Here is a 14,470-nt window from a genome sequence, read left to right on the forward strand (position 1 = left end):
GTGGGGAGGCTTGGGTTGGAGAGATGGGGAGAAGCCAGGTCACAGAGGGCCCTGGGGGTCAGGCTGAGAGGTCTAGACTGATCCTGAAGTCCCCTCCTCTCTCTCCTGACCTGATAAAACTAACTCCCAACACTGCTGGGCGCAGAAGAGATAAGCCTTCCTTAAATCAGACCCACGCAGCAACCTCCACCTGCCACCGGAAGACTGTGGGCCCTGCTTCCCACCCTGTTCTGGTTACGCCCCAAAAGTGTTCTTGGTAGCCCTCAGGCCACTTCACTGCCACCCCTAATACCGTACCCAGATTCAGTGTATGGGTTTCACTCCACCACCACACTTCCCTTTACCTCCTTTCTCTGCCTGAATGCCCTCCATTCTTCTAGCCATCTGTCCACATCCTGTTCCTCCCCTGGGCTCAGCTGAGGAAACCCCTCCTCCAGAAAGCCCTCCTGGATCACTACAACCCAGGTGAGTTTCCGTCTTAACTCTTCCCCCCCACTTGCACATCACTTGGGACCCACATCATGGCTGGAACTATGGACTCTCAGCTTGCTTCTTACCAGTGCTGTGTCCTCAGTTGGAATGTGACATCCCCAAGGGTCAAGACCATATCCTACAATTACGTATAAAAGGTAGGCACGTATAAAAGGTAGGCTCTGTTTTCTGAATGCTGCACACTGCGCCCAGCAGCAGGACCGTATGAGGCTGTGCTCCGTGCTCACTTGACCCCACAGTCATCCTGCAACTTGAGGAAACAGGCTCAGTGGGATGAAGGGGTTCCTCCACAGGCGCCCTAAGTCTACCTGGCTCCACACTCCATGTAAGCAGCTGCCTCTCACATCTGACCCACGTCACACCCTCCCCACAGCAGATGCTCCGTAGAGAGTCAGAGACGGATCCAAAGGCTGCTCCAACCCCAGGAGTCGACTTCTGTGCCAGATCCTGCTTTAGCTCTGTTCTTTCAGATGGGATTCTCCCACAGGGCTCCTGGCTGCCTTCCCTGGTACTGCTACGGGCACTGGCCGACAACAGTAATGGGGTCTGGGTGGCCCACAAGTCCCCAGGAGCTGGAGGCTGAGACTCAGAGGTTCTGAGTTTCTCCATCAGATGCTGGCGTGGACTCACTCCAAAAGGCCATGGGCGGGACTCTGAATTGAGGCCCCAAAGAATCCAACAGAGTGACAGGTGCAAGCTCTCATCGCTTTGCTCTACCAATTTGCAGCCAGATGATAATAGTCACAGTTGGTGTGCGCTGGGCACTTACTGTGTGCCAGGCGCCGTGCTAAGCCCCTCACAGGCATTTCTCATTTCTGATCCCAACAACCTTGAGAAGTCAGTACTGTGACCATCCCCATTGCACAGGTGAGGATGCTTCATGCATTTATTCCACCATCCGGTCACCCGCCAAATCTACAAATATTTACTGAACACCTACTACACACCAGGCGTGGAGCCCAGAACTGGGATACAAAAATGTGCAAGATGGGCTTCCCTGGTGGCGCAGTGGTTGAGAGTCCGCCCGCTGATGCAGGGGACACGGGTTCGTGCCCCGGTCAGGGAGGTTCCCACATGCTGCGGAGCGGCTGGGCCCGTGAGCCATGGCCGCTGAGCCTGTGCGTCCGGAGCAACGGGAGAGGCCACAACAGTGAGAGGCCTGCGTATCGCCAAAAAAAAAAAAAACAGTGCAAGATAACTCGATCCCCGCTCTGTAAAGCATACTGCCCGAGGGCACCTGGCTTTGGGTCGCAGGTACGAACCCTCCTGGGGGCAGGAGATGCAAAGGCTTCACTAATTGCTAATGGTGGGGAAGGGAAAAATAATTTAGCAAGTCCACAACACAGCACGGGGAATTGCAGTGAGCCTGAAATCGTGCATCCTGTCCGGCTGCACTGGGCACCCACCCAGAGGGAGCGCCCTGGGAGTTGCTCTCACAAAGGGACGGCTGAGCCTTCCTGAGTGTCCCCATCTCCTGCACCCTGCCGAGGGCGGGGCAAAGGACATGACAGTCAGAGCAGCCGGAGGGGAACCAGGAAGCTGCCACGTTACCCAGCCCAGGGAGGGTGCAGGTCATGAAACCAAAGCCGCCGTGCAGTCGAGGACTGACATTTGGCTTTGGCAGTGAGGACTTCCTTAGAAGGGGCTCTTCTGGGGGCACTGGGGGCTGAGAAGGAGTGAGGAATGGAGCAGGCCAGGACAGGAATCAGGGGTGGAGGGAACTTCAGGACCACATTTCCCAGACTGAGGGCTCCTGTGGGTCTGTGGCCTGAAGGGACTGAGCCATGGAGGGACAAAGACCGTCCAGGGCTATTCTCCCAATTGGCAGATGGAGAAACTGAGGCCCAGAGAGGACAAGGAGTGGTCCGGGTCACACAGCAAGTGGGAGAGGGGAGCGGCCCGCGCAGACGGCGGAGCAGGCCATGCACAACCCTGCAGGGTAGCTCCTGAGTCACCAGGTCCTCCACACCGGGCTATGTGGCTTCCTCGTGAGGCCCCATCATGTCCTCATGACTGGTTTCCTAGCCCCGGGGCAGTTACTCACAGGCTTGTTACAGAGGCCCCAACAGACAGGGGGAGGGGTAAGGCAGGAGAGACTGGCCTTGGCCTTGGCCGCTGGCCAGCTCCCTGCTCCAGCTTCTCAACCCTTCCTCAGGCCCTTCTCACCGCTGTTTCTTCCTTCCTGGGGCCTCTGTTGGTATCCAAGCTCCCCATTGTGGGGAGCAAGGGCCGGGGCTAAGCCTCCCTCATTAGATTGGGGTCTCCTGCAAGGCAGGGCCTGTGTCTCTCCAGCCGCACAAGGAGCCCCCCCAGGACTTCCCTCCTCAGACTAGTGGCTCTGCCTGGACAGAAGCTTCTCCAGAGTGGACCTGTGTCTCTCCCACGCCCTGGAAACTGCCGGGACCCCCTGCTCTGGGACACCGGCCAGCCCTGGTAAACTAATCCCTTTTCTATTTGGGGTCAGTAACTAGTATCCAAGAAGTGGCTGTTTGGGCAGCCGCTTCAGGACCTCATCCTGCTAACGGCCTGGGGGTGAGGGTTAACCTCCAGACTCAACATGACCTGGGTTTGCAGCCCGCTCAGCCATCTCCTCACCCTGGGACCTAAGGCAATTTACTAAACCTCCCCGAGCCTCCTTGCCTCATCTGTAAAGCACAGACAGTAACAGCCGCCTGCCTCGTGCGGTTGGTGAGAATCCATGACATAATGCTTGCCAGGTGTTTCAAGTGGGGCCGGCACACCACAAACGGGTGTTATCATCATCATTATAAAGAGAATCACGAGAGATGACCACACCTCAGAGGTGCCCGGTGCACGACTGTTTACAAAGCACTTCCATCTGTGGTCGCGCGGGAGCCTCAAAGGAGCCAGTGTGGTGACTTGGATGGAGGTTCTCAGCAGAGGCTCCAAAGGTCCAGACTCCTTTCCTGGAGTCACAGAGTCCATCCTCCTGGCTCTGGGCTCGTAATCCTGACCCAGCAGTTGCTAGGAATCTGTACTGCATCTGAATATTTACAAGCTGGATGCCTGGAGCACATTACTTCACCTCTCTAAGCCTCGGTTTCCTCACCTGTAAAATGGGGACAAGAGTAGTACTTCTCTCATAGGCTTGTTGTGAAGAGTAAACAACATTATGCATCAGCAAAGAACACAGAACAGGGTCTTGCAGAGTTAGTGATATCTACTATTTTTTTTGGCCATGCCTCGCAGCTTGTGGGATCTTAGTTCCCTGACCAGGGGTCGAACCAGTGCCCCCTGCTGTGGAAGTGTGGAGTCCTAACCATAAGACCACCAGGGAATTCCCAGTGCTATCTACTTAAGTGTTTATTAATATCATTATTTACTGAGCACCTGCTATGTGCTTGGTGTTTCACTTAAAATATCACATTTAATCCTCATAACCATATTGTTTCATTTTTACAGATGGAGGTAACTGGCTTAGAGTGCATTTGAGGTTGGGTTCCCTGGGAGGCAAACTCTGAGATGGAGATTTGCATGCAGATGGTTAACTGAGAAGTGCTCCCAGGATCAACACCTGTAGTGGGGAGGGGGGTGGGAAGTTGGCTTGGGTGAAGGGAGAAGCTGGGCTGTGATGCACTCACAACAGGGGCCTCAACCGACCCTACCGGAGGCTCTGGAGCTGCAATGTCCCTGAGAGATGAGCTACCTCGAGGCGAGGGGCGGGGCTTTGTACCCCACTTTGATGAATCACTAGATATGGTCTGCCCAAGGAAAGGGACATGGCCTTGGGCGAGGCAGCTCCCTTTGGTTAAGGGCAATTCCTGGAGAGGGACTCATCCAAGAGCAATCAGCCACCGATATTTCCCAGAGCTGGGGCACATGTTCTTCAAGGATCTTCTGTTTTAGCGGGTGCAGTGAGGGAAGCACGTAGGCAACACCCAGCAACACCAACCACACAGAATTTAAATGACTTGCCCTACATTTTCTAGCTAGAAAATGGCAAATCCAGAATTTAAACCCAGGTCAGATCCTCATTCTTCCTTCTACATCACACTGCCTCCCATTAAACAGGGAAGGAAAAAACACAGAAAAATGAAATCAATAATACAGGGCAGGATGATTTCACTAAGTATGGACATATAAAGAGGAATACTGAAAACCATCCATGTGGCAGACTGCTAGATGCCCCTCCCCAGATCCACTCTCCCCTTCTTTAACGGTAAAAGCTTTAGCTGAGCACACGGCCACCCAGCTAAAGACTCCATTTCCCAGCATCCCTTGCAGCTGGTGTGACCATGTGACCAAGATAGGTCCAAGTCATGTGATAAGAAGTGATAAGTGCAACTTTTGGATTGTGCCCTTAAAAAACAAAAGAAAGAAAGAAACCTGCCCTCCCTTTCCCCTTTCTCCCTTCTCAGTAGGTAGAGTATAGATGTAATGCAGGGACCAGGGGCAGCCAGATTAGATCACGAGGTAGAAGCCAAGTATTTAGGAAGACAGAGCAACAAAATAGAAGGAGTCCGGGACACAACATGTCAGTCAGCTCCCATATCACTCCTAGACTGTGTATGTTCTTCCCGTTCCTCTCCTCTCTTGTGAAAGCCACTGCTTTTCTGGCCTTTGTTACAACTACAAAACCTAAATGCCAGATGATACAAAGCAGGGTAGCCCCATCAGAAGGGAACCTATGTTAACATTTGATTCTTTTTTCCTCGTATATCAATATATACATGAATACTTGTCTATGTATGTGGGCACATGTATTTGATAGGCAAAGGTTGTGGATTTCCCAGCCTACAAACTCAGGTATGAAAGAAATGCAACTTTGTTTTCCTGCAATTGAACACAGTTTATGTCTCAAGCTCCTTGTTTCCTGCTGGTGGAAACCTGAACAGGCCAATGGATAACCTCGGTCATTTCAGATTAATTTCAAGTTAAGGATTCTTTTGCCTTGAGCAAATCAGGGTGAGTTCCATCAATTTAGGGTTCTTCCTCCTCATCCCTCACCCCTTCCTCTTTCCTCAGTAGCATTTAAGTTCCAGTTAATAACTGAAATAGAGCAGCACAATATCATTGCCCAGAGCCAGGCCATCTGGCATTTGGGTAGAATCAGAGGTGGACATCATGCCATGTGGCTAGTGACCGTTCTGAGGAATCTACATCCCTTTCTGGTTTCCAGCTGTGGAGTCTCAGCTGCTTTGACCTAATGTCACCTTGTCATGATCCCACAGTGCCACTGCACAACTTGCTTGGAAGTTTCATATGCTCTACACCCCACTTGAGGTTGGAGAACTCAGGCTGATGCTGGGCAACCCTCCCACATCACTGTTTCCTGGGTTCCAGGCTTCTGTTCTCTCTCTTCTCGGATTCCCAAACTTCTGTGGCTTCATCCCCTGCCCTCTGAGCTCCTCTCAAGGGAATGGGGGGAGGGGTGCAGTCTGTCTGTTTTCTTCTGAATCTCTTTGCTGTATACAGGGTGGCAGTTTTGCTACTTTTGCCCTGATCCCCAGGGCCAGCTCCCCTGCCTTGGGCCAGGGAGGTCTCATGTCTAGGCCCGAATGCAGGACGGTCAGTGGGTTGAAAGGAAGTACATTGCAGGACAAGTTCCCTTTTAAGAGATGCTGCTCACCCCTCCCTCCACACTCCTGCCAGCACAGAGGACACAATCATGGGAAAACATAGTCCCCAGCAAGTCTGAGTTGAAAAATGACTCAGAAAAGTCAGATTCTGAACGGGAAGATGTTTGAGGAACATCTTAACTAATACATTTCACTTATATTTTCCTCTTAATGTGTGTATAAGACTGACACATATAAAGAACATTGCCTGAAAGAGTTCTTTTGGTAAGAATAAAATAAAACCTGGGAGATAAGGGAGCATCCTGTCCTAGTTTAATTGGTGGGCTCTTTTCTTTCTTTATGGTCCATAAAATGTTGGTGTTGGACAATTGGTGGGAGTGTTAGATTTGATGAACTTTGGTTGCTTCTAATACTCTCCCCATATCGCAGATGAGCAAACTGAGGCCCAGGGAGGTGAAGTCAAGGTCATGCGGCTAGTAAGCAGGGGAGCTGGGACTTGAACAGGGGCAGTCTCACCCTAGCCATGAGGCCATTCTGCGTCCTTGAGGCAGCCTTCCCTTTCCCCTGTCCAGTTTTGTCCTCATGGTCTCATTTGCTGTTCACAAACATCTCATAAGGAAGACAAGGACTAAGGTGGGGATGACCCCTGCTTTTACAGTTAGGGAAACTAAGGCCCACTGAGAAAACATGACTTGGCCTTAGTGACCCAGCTGAGGGAGAGTGGAACCAGGTCTAGACCCAGGTCTCCTCTGGAGAGGACCCTGCCATTCCCCAACACTTGCAGACCCTCCTCTGCCACACATGCGCAACACACATGCCCAAATGCACGTATGCACCCAGACATACACACCCAGAACAGGGCTGGCTTGACCTCCTCCAGGTGGCTTCATCCCAGGACACAAAATCATAACCCGGCACTTGTGCTCTGCTTCCTGCTCAGGACAGCTGTGACGGGCTGCCGGCAGGGAAAGTGGAACCAGTAAGCTGTGATTGATTCTCCCTCCCAGTTACCAGCAATAGTTTGGGAAGGGCCTGTTGGCTCCTGGAACCAGGAAGAGCAACATCAAACACCGCTCCTAAGTCCACCAGAAGGAAGTCTGGTTCATTAGCCAGGAGGTGGCTACCACGTGGGGAAGGGAGAGGCCATGAGTCTCAGCAGAGAGAACTGGAGGCTCGGGGTTCAATTCCCAGCTCCACCAACGTGTGGCATTGGGAATGTCACTCCCCACCCATGACTGGCTGGGGAGACCCCTCTGGCATTAGAATCTTTTAATAATAATAACAACAACTTCTATACTTGGGAAACTCTGGGCCCCCTGTGCCAGGGATCACGTCTGTCTTGCTCATCATTAGAGCCCCAGAACTGGTCCTGGCCCATGGTAGGTGCTTAATAAATGGTTGTTGAATGATTGGATGGCCACCTCTTTCTATTCACACAAACTTTTACAAACTTCCTCTCATTTGATTTCATGCTGGGGTTAGTATTCCCATTTTATAGATGAGGAAACTAAGGCTCAGAGAGATTGAGACAAAGTACTAGCTGTGACATTAATTTCTGTGTGCTACTTCTCCCCAGCTTTATACTATTTGACCTTCATTTCCTCTTCCCCCTAACTTCTTTGTCATTTGAACACCCCTACACACACACACACACACCATGGTGTCCATAGGTAGAAACATGCCCATTGCTCAGATTGTCACACATTACAAAGTTGTATGTCTTTACAAGGGGGACATGACGACGACGAGGAGGGTGATGCCATAGACTCCCCAGGATCCATTCTCCCTTCCTAATGGGACCCTGAGTTTGCCAACCTGATGCTTTGGGAGGAATTAACCCCACCCTCAGCTTCAGAGGCAAGTGTCAATTAACTTAAGCCACTTAGCATGTCCCATTCTTCTGGCCACAGTTATTGACAGGGAGGTGGACAGATGACCCAAGGCAGATCAATCAAGACCAACAAGACCCCCTTCCAGAACTTTTTTGAGCCACCAAGTAACTTTCTCTTTTCTACTGCATTTGAATCTAGAAACACAGAGTCACAGAAACTTCTTCAGCCATCTTAGGAACACAAGGGGAGAGTCTGACTGAGCATGGAGCTAATGTTGAGGCGGTATTGAGCATGTATGAGCTGCTGGATCAAGCTGTACCTGAAGGTCAACCTACCTCTGGCTTTTCCGTACCATGAGCCAATAAATCCCCTTTATTGTTTGAGTTGGGTTTTCTACAACTTGTAGCTGCAGAAGAGTATCCTAACAACTATAAACAGTTTCAATAATATCCCCACAATAAACACAGTGACTGTTTTTATAGGTTCTCATCACCCCACTTGTTATTAAGGTAGATTGTAGGAGAACAGGAAGGGGGGCACGGCTCCTCCAGCTCCATCCATACTGCCACTTCTCTCCACAGTTTTGTTAAATAATGACCTCAAGGTTATACCCCCAAATGCAAATCTAGGGTGAAGCCGCAGAAGCTGCTGGATAAGCATGGAGGCAGAGTTGAAGAGCCCACAGCAGAGGACACTGGCCAGAGCCTGGCCAGTTTCCCCAGCTCCATCTGAAAGGAGCCGCAGCTCTCACAAACAAGTTCCTGTCTCTCAGGCAGCCTTGGTAGAAAGATGAAATTTCCAAGGGCAGCGTTGACACTTAGGAAGTCCCACTCCTCCATCCCGTCTTTCCATTTCTGCCCTCAACTAATCTTATCTACTGAGCAATTACCTACTGAGACATCTTAGTTTCTCAAATGATTTATTAATTTAGAAGTTCCCTGAAACCTTCAAACACCTCACCCAGTCAATAGAAGTTAGAACCAGAGTGGCAGAAGAACACGGTGAGAGAGGTCACTCGGATTTGGGACTTGGGGTTTGGGTTCAAGTCCTGGCCCTGCTGCTCCCAGGTTGTGTGACTTTGGGTAGCTCACGTCACCCCTCGGTGAGAGGCAAAATTACGTCCCTTCAAACATGTCCACATCCTAATCCCCAGAACCTGTGAAGATGGCGAAAGCTACTTTGCAGACGTGATTAAAGTGAAGGATTCTGAGATTAGGGTAATCAGGAGGTTATCCTGGGTTATCTAGGTGGGCCCAGTCTAACCACACGAGTCCTTAAAAGTGGAGAACCGGGGCTTCCCTGGTGGCGCAGTGGTTGAGAGTCCGCCTGCCGATGCAGGGGACGCGGGTTGGTGCCCCGGTCTGGGAAGATCCCACATGCCGCGGAGCGGCTGGGCCCGTAAGCCATGGCCGCTGAGCCTGCGCATCCGGAGCCTGTGCTCCGCAACGGGAGAGGCCGAGACAGTGAGCGGCCCGCGTACGGCAAAAAAAAAAAAAAAAAAAGTGGAGAACCTTTCCTGGCTGTGATCAGAGGGAGAAGGGACTACACAAGGGTCAGAAAGACACAGCATCGTCGACTCTGAAGCTGGAGGAAGGAGGCTGTGAGCCAACGCAAGTGGGTGGCCTCGAGATGCTGGACAAGGCAAGTAAACACTCTCCCCTAGGGCCTCCAGAAAGGAATGCAGCTCTGTCGACATTTTGAATTTAGCGAGACTCATGTCGGAATTCTGACCTCCAGAACTCCACGGTGATAAATTTGTATTGTTCAGCCACTGAGCTTGTGGTAATTTGTTACAGCAGCCATAGGAAACTAATACAGACATTGAGCCTCAGTTTGTTCATTTGGGAAATAGGTAACGGCACCGACCTCCACGGAATCCTGGGAGAATTGGAGGTTGAGAGCTCATCCCTGAAATCCCAAAGTCCAGGGTTCAAATCCAGACCTACGCAGGGGTTTCACCTCTCCACCCAAGTGGCCCAGCCCTGGGAAATCTGTCCCCCACCTCAGCGAGGCACCGCCCCTACACTTTTGGACCTTGGATCTTGAGCTGCTTTACCTGGCAAGGCCAGAGCAGTACAGATTAAGGGAGAATCTTGGGACGGGCCAGAAGAAACAGGGGCAGGGCCCAGGTCCTGGCCCAGATGCCAGGTGCATCGTGAATGTTGGGGGAGGGAAAGGGCCCCCAGAGTCTCAGTCCCTCCCTCCTTCTATCCAGCCCACGGCTGACACTTTCTCCAGGGAGCAAGCAAAGGAGAACCTCTAACCCCCCACCTCAACCCAGATGCAGGTTAGACTCACTTCTCCCCAGTTCTTTCACTGACCATTGTCCCCAGAGACTTAATAAAGAAGAAACGGGGTCACACAGTGGGCCAGAAAGATAAAACCAAATCCCAGGTCGGCCACCTACCAGCTGTGAGAACTCGAACCAATGACTTTATCTCTGAGCCTCCTCATTTCCTTCATCATAAAAATGGGATAATAAGAGTGCCTAGCTCACTCACAGAGCTGTTTATTGAGCACTGCATGAATAAGCACATATTTAGCAAGGATTAGAAACATAGTGTTTAATAAAGGTTATCATTAATTTCCCTTTAAGTACCTCCCCTGCACACACACAAACACACTCTCACACACACACACAGAGAAAGAAATAATAGCAGGGTCAGCCCAGTCAGACCTGACAAGGACTTACTAATGACCTACTGTAGGTAAGGCCCAAGCAAACCCTGGTAGAAAACTGGAGGACTTATGTCCTTTCCCTGCTGGGGGGCTTGGCCTTAGGGAAAGAGGGAGACCAGGATTCCCAGCCCAGAGGGGTGGGGCAAGGGCCAGAGCTGCTTTCTGGGAAAGGAGAGCAGACAGCAGCCTGCAGTTGGAGAGGCAGCGAAGGTGGGATGTGGGAACCCCTCGTGCTTGGCTGTCGTTTATGGAGTCTTTAGTCTGTCCCAGGCACTTTTCAGTTTTTGAATGTTTAGGTTGTTTAATCCTCACAACAGCCCTGGAAAGCACACTATTATTATCCCCATTTTATAGACAAGGGAACTGCGCCCCAGAGTAACCTTCCCAGCCGGTAGGGGGCAGACGGGGTCTGCGGGCAGGTCCTGGCACTCCAGCGCTCCCCAGACTTCAGTCTGAGCGGGAGTCTCACGGGGATCTTGTTAAAACGGGGTCTGGCTCAGGTCTGACCGGAGGTCCAGCCGCCGTATTTCTAACAAGCTCCACAGACCATACCTGGAGCTTCCAGAGTCCATGTTGCCGAGATTAGGATAAGTGGTCAGTATTGTTGTTGTTATTAATAATAAGTGTTGCTACGGTCCTTTAAGGAAAGTGGGGGCTTGGAGGAATTAATTTGTCAAAGCCATAGAGCCGGCAAACAGCAAAGGTGGGATGTGAACCCAGGGCCCTTGATCACACCAACACACCAGGTCGACGTGAAACGGAAGGATGCCTGGGACGAAGGATGCCTGAAACCACCGACGAAGAGGGACTCCTTTTGGGGCCGCAAGACCTCGCTTTGGGAAGCGCAGACTTCCGTGGAGCAAGGCTTGGCCCCGGGGGCTTTGTGGAGGACCCGCCACAAGCCCCGAGCCAGCCCCAGCGAGTCCTGGTGAGGTAGGGGTGCCGAGTTTGCCAAAGGGATTTGCGGCTGTCACCAGCCAATAGGCTCCGGCGTTTCTTCAGCATCCGGAGGGCGGTGAGACGAGCCCTGTGATTGGAGGAGCGCCGCCCCACCCCTCGCCTCTGGCCCTCTGGAGCCGGGACGCCCGGGGCGCCGGCTCCAGCTGCGAACCCGGGCTTAGTCACTAATGAGCTCGCCGCCCGCCCTAATCCCAGGCGGAACGGCGCTAAACCCTTGCTACGGGCTCATTCCCGGGTCGGGCCGTCATGGGTCGGGGCTTGGCCGGGCGCGCCTCTCTCGCCCCGCTCACGCCACGCGGTTCACCCCTCCCCAGCCCGGGCCCCCCAGCATCACCACGGAGGGCCAGAGGAAGGGCTCCAACAGTTCTTCTGGTCCAGGCCGACATCCCCGTGTCACAGATGGGAAAACTGAGGCCCAGCAGGAAGGAATTTACCCAGGGTCAGCAGAGCTGGACTCTGTGGAATTCTGGTCACCCGACTGTCATCACCTGTTCCCGTCTAGACTAAACTAGTGGCTTAGTGCTTAGGTCAGACCCTGGCATATAGTAGGTGTTGAGTGAACCTGGGCCTTTGGGGTCATCCCAGAATTCCACAATGAACAGGTGAAAAAGACAAGACTGTGGCTGAAGACTTAGTGGGAGAAGTGAGGGGGTGGAATATTCTGGAAAGTGCCGAATAGACCAGTAAAATGTACCTATTTTATACGAATATCTGCTAGAAATACCAACACTACTGTCTTTGGAACCAGAATTTGCCCATTTTTCTTTTCTTTTGCTTTCACTTTGTAAAATGTAAACTCATATTTCCAGTATCAAGCCCCGGGCTGGCAATTTGCTTGCATATTTCATTTAATCCTTTTAGCTGGAGATTATATTATCCTTGTTTTACAGATGTGGAAACTAGTTGGAATCAAAGGTATTAGGTCACTTGCCCAAGATCACATAGCTGGAAAGAGAACTGAAAAAAAAATTTTTTTTTATACAGCAGGTTCTTATTAGTTATCTGTTTTATACATATTAGTGTATATATGTCAATCCCAATCTCCCAGTTCATACCACCACCACCACCTCCCCCGAAACCCACATTCCCCCCTTGGTGTACATACATTTGTTATCTATATCTGTGTCTCTATTTCTGCCTTGCAAACCGGTTCATCTGCACCATTTTTCTAGATTCCACATATGTGTGTTAATATACGGTATTTGGGGACATCCCTGGTGGTGCAATAGTTAAGAACCTGCCTGCCAATGCAGGGAACACAGGTTCAAGCCCTGGTCCGGGAAGATCCCACATGCCGCGGAGCAGCTAAGCCCGTGTGCAAAAAACTACTGAGCCTACACGCCTAGGGCCCATGCTCTGAAACAAGACAAGAAACCACAACGAGAAGCCTGCGCACCGCAATGAAGAGTAGCCCCCGCTTGTTGCAACTAAAGAAAGCCCGCGTGCAGCAACAAAGACCCAATGCAGCCAAAAATAAAAGTAAATAAAAAATAAATTAAAAAATATATATATATATACGATATTTGTTTTTCTCTTTCTGATTTGCTTCACTCTGTATGACAGTCTCTAGGTCCATCCACGTCTCTACAAATGATCCAATTTTGTTCCTTTTCATGGCTGAGTAACATTCCATTGTATATATGTACCACATCTTCTTTATCCATTCATCTGTCGATGGGCATTTAGGTTGCTTCCGTGACCTGGCTATTGTAAATAGTGTTGCAATGAACATTGGGGTGCATGTGTCTTTTTGAATTATGGTTTTCTCAGGGTATATGCCCAGTAGTGGGATTGCTAGGTCATATGGTAATTCTATTTTTAGTTTTTTAAGGAACCTCCATACTGTAGAACTGAGATTTAAACCCAGGTCTGTGCTTTTTTTTCCAACTGAATTGAACTAAAAGTCTGTTGAGAGCTTTCAGACTTGAAGTTCTGTGGCTCTGCTGGGTTATTTAAGATTTTTGAATTGATCTTTTTGAAAAGGGCAAAGTCAGCTCTTCTGCAGCCTGGTACCTGAGTCTGTTCCCAGCCTCTCTGCCCTGGTCAGCCCACAGCTGCCCAGAGGAAGCACCACTCTGATTCCCCAGCCTCCTCTGGAGGCTGGCCCTTGATGGAAAATATCCCAGGAAACATGCAAGAGTTTGTACAACAAACAGCCACTTGTCCAGTTATAGCAGAGAGAACATGAAACTGGAACTCAGGAGAACTGGGCTATTAGTCTCATACAAGTCAATTCCACAGATCTTTCCTAATGTTGTGTGACAGATACTGTCCTGGGATTGGAGATAGAACAACAAATAAGACACTTCCCCTCTCTGCTCCTCAGTCTCCCCATCCGTAAAATGAGGGCATATGACTGGGTCAGAGATGGCAACATACATAGCACATAGGCCACTTCTCTCCCTTCCAGCTCTCATGGCAGACATTGCTAATTGATCCCAGTGTGCTTTCCTGCTGAAACACATCTCAGCCTCAACTACATAACTCCCAACAGCCACCAAACACCAAGGATAGAAGTGCCAGAGAAGATGAAATATTTTGCCTTCCCACGACTAAGGCAGCTCAGTTTCTGCCCAGCTCTGCCAGTTCAGCCAATATCTTCCAATTCTCCCAGAGCCCCCAGGCCTGTGATTTGTCTGCTCCTGGAAAGGATCCTCCATCATGATGTGTAAGACGGCTGGGCCAAGCCAGAGAGCCACAGGGCAGCCTCCTGCTGCCTCTTTCCTGGTGGTGAGTGGAAGGAGACTTAGCAAGCCCTCTAAAGACCTGATCCCCAACACAGCACCTCCTAGCAGGGCTGCTTCCCAACCCTCCCCAGGGAGGCTTAGCATTCCTGCAATCATGCGTCGTCCACCTGCCCCCCAAGACCACATTGACTCAGACCAAAGCTGTGAAAGGAAAGGAGGAGGAAGTGGGAGCCAGGGAGGAATCCCACAGAATTGTAGCTTTTCCATATCCATCATGTTG

This window comes from Mesoplodon bidens (genome assembly GCF_964165515.1).
Source record: "Mesoplodon bidens genome assembly, chromosome: 2".
In the NCBI taxonomy this organism is placed as follows: domain Eukaryota; kingdom Metazoa; phylum Chordata; class Mammalia; order Artiodactyla; family Ziphiidae; genus Mesoplodon; species Mesoplodon bidens.